Here is a 3,320-nt window from a genome sequence, read left to right on the forward strand (position 1 = left end):
GGGCGAAATTTTTTCGGCAAAACAAGGCGAAAAAATTCGCCCATCCCTATTGCTGATAGCTTGGCTTTGACATTTTGGCTATTCTTCTATCCGTTCGAATGGTTGTTTTCTGTTTACCTACACATCTTCCAGGTTTTGTTTGCCATTTTAAAGCATTTGAGATCATTTTAGTTGAGCAGCCTATATTTTCTGCCCTTCTTTATATGTTTTCCCCTCTTCAATCAATCTTTTAATCAAAGTACGGTATGCTGTTATTTTGGATTGACCCATTTTACTATGCACTGTAACCAGCATGCAAAAGATTTTCAACAAACAAACAATATTTTGGTAACTTAACCCTTTAAGTGCCAGCAGAATTTCACATTTTGGTTACGCGAAATGCCAGCCATTTTTGAAACATTTTGTGCTCTCTCACTTTAGGGGCATTTTCTGAGGGGAAACCTATAGTTTACCTAGGAAAACTATACATTGTTTTTTTCGGTAGAAACTGAGCTTTCTAAATCTGCCTGAGTTTTCATGTATTTCCACCTGTGCAAAAAAATTTATAGTGCTAAATACCAAAAAAAAATGAAAAATTACCATTTTTCATCGTATATCAATTTATACCAGAAAAATATTTCATTTTACGGATGAAAATCCAACTGTTTTGGAAAGCCTTATGTCTCTCGAACATGCCAATACCAGATATGTATAGTTTTAGGGAGATTTAGGACTTCTGTACAGCAAAAACTCCCGTCAGTATATTACTGAATTTTGAAAGCACTAACGCAGAAAACGGCATGCTTTAGATTCCAAGGCAAAAAATCCTGAAAACCGTAGGTTTACCCCAGAAAACCATACATTTTTGAAAAGTACACATTCTGCCGATTACAAAATGGGTAACTATGTCTCTCTACTCCCAACTATCAAACATAAAAGCTTGTCTGAACATAGCGGTTTTTCAAAAAAAATTTCAAAATTCTGAAAAATCATTTCAAAGGTTTTATTTTGCTGCTCCGCATATCCCAAACTATATTAGGTACCAAGAAAAAGCACCTGAAATATGATTGCCAGGGGTCCACTGAACAGTTTGATACCCATTATGCATAGGTTTACCAAAATATCTGGCATTTAGAGACACCAATATGAAGTTAGCACATCCAAATTGTTCAGGACTTTACTTCAGCTACTGAGAAATCAACACATTGACTGCATTTTTTGTGGGGTAAAAACACAGAAATATATGTTTACCCCCCAAACCCATATATTTTTGGAAAGTACACATTCTACAGAATCTAAAATGGGTACCCATGCCTTTCTGCTCCAAACTACTGAGTCGCAAGGCTTTCCCAAAATTGTCGGTTTTGGTGAAATATCTGAAAATTGCCTCAAACCTTCAACTTCCCAGCACCATATCACCCATGTATCATTACGCACCAAGAAAAAGCACCCTAAATATGATTGCCAGGGTTCCTCCAAACAGTTTGGTGGCCATTGTTCATAGGTTTACCAAAGTATCTGGCATTTAGAGGCCCCAAAATGAAGTTAGCGCATACAAAACTTCAGCTAATGAAAAATCAACACATTGACTGCATTTTTTTTGGGGTAAAAACACAGAAATATATGTTTACCCCCCAAACCATATATTTTTGGAAAGTACACATTCTACTGAATCTAAAATGGGTACCCATGCCTTTCTGCTCCAAACTACTGAGTCGCAAGGCTTTCCCAAAGTTGTCAGTTTTGGTGAAATATCTGAAAATTGCCTCAAAGCTTCAACTTCCCAGCACCATATCACCCATGTATCATTACGTACTAAGAAAAAGCACCCTAAATATGATTGCCAGGGTTCCTCTGAACATTTTGGGGGGCCATTGTTCATAAGTTTACCAAAGTATCTGGCATTTAGAGGCCCCAAAAGGAAGTTAGCGCATACAAACAGTCCCCTGGGTAACTTCAGCTAATGAAAAATCAACACATTGACTGCATTTTTGTGGGGTAAAAACACAGAAATATATGTTTACCCCCCAAACCCATATATTTTTGGAAAGTACACATTCTACAGAATCTAAAATGGGTAACTATGCCTTTCTGCTCCAAGGCTTTGCCAAATTTGGCGGTTTTGGTGAAATATCTGAAAATTGCCTCAAAGATTCAACTTTCCAGCATCGTATTGTCCATGTATCATTACCAGCATAAAGCATCCTAAATATAAACATAGGGGTCTACTAAACAGTTTGATGCCCAATGTGCATAGATATACCAAACTATGTGGCTCACAGAGACCCCCAAATGACAATATGTATAGACATTTTCACGGCTGACGCGCTGGCTGCTGCAATATAACCACCCGGTGTGTGTATTATGCAACATTAGACCACCTAACAGTACAGAGACCCCAGAAAACCATATATTTTCAGAAAGAACACATTCTGACAAATCCAATGTGGGTAAATAAGTGTTTCTAATGCAAACTGCCAAACTGCAAAGCAATGCTGAACATAACGGTTTTTATCAAATTTCTGAAAATCGTCACTAAGCTTGAATTTTACCACATTATATGCCCCACATTTCGTAACTTATCAGCATAAAACATCCTAAATATGAACGCCAGGGGTCTACTGAACACTTTGATGCCCAATATGCATAGATATACCAAACTATGTGGCGCACAGAGACCCCCAAATGACAATAGTGTATATACATTTTCACGGCTGACGCGCGCTGGCTGCTGCAATATAAGCACCTGGTGTGTGTAATATGCGACATTAGACCTCCCTAACAGTACAGAGACCCCAGAAAACCATATAATTTCAGAAAGTACACATTCTGACGAATCCAATATGGGTAAATGTGTTCCTACTGCAAACTGCCAAACTGCAAAGCAATGCTGAACGTAACAGTTTTTATCAAATTTCGGAAAATCGTCACAAAGCTTGAATTTTACCCCATTATATGCCCCACATTTCGTAACTTATCAGCATAAAACATCCTAAATATGAACGCCAGGGGTCTACTGAACACTTTGATGCCCAATATGCATAGATATACTAAACTATGTGGCGCACAGAGACCCCGAAATGACAATAGTGTATATACATTTTCACAGCTGACGCGCTGGCTGCTGCAATATAAGCACCTGGTGTGTGTATTATGCGACATTAGACCCCCCTAACAGTACAGAGACCCCAGAAAACCATATATTTTTAGAAAGTACACATTCTGACGAATCCAATATGGGTAAATAAGTGTTTCTACTGCAAACTGCCAAACTGCAAAGCAATGCTGAACATAACGTTTTTTATCAAATTTCTGAAAATCGTCACAAAGCTTGAATTTTA

The sequence above is a fragment of the Xenopus laevis genome, chromosome 6S, assembly GCF_017654675.1.
Source record: "Xenopus laevis strain J_2021 chromosome 6S, Xenopus_laevis_v10.1, whole genome shotgun sequence".
NCBI classification, from domain to species: domain Eukaryota; kingdom Metazoa; phylum Chordata; class Amphibia; order Anura; family Pipidae; genus Xenopus; species Xenopus laevis.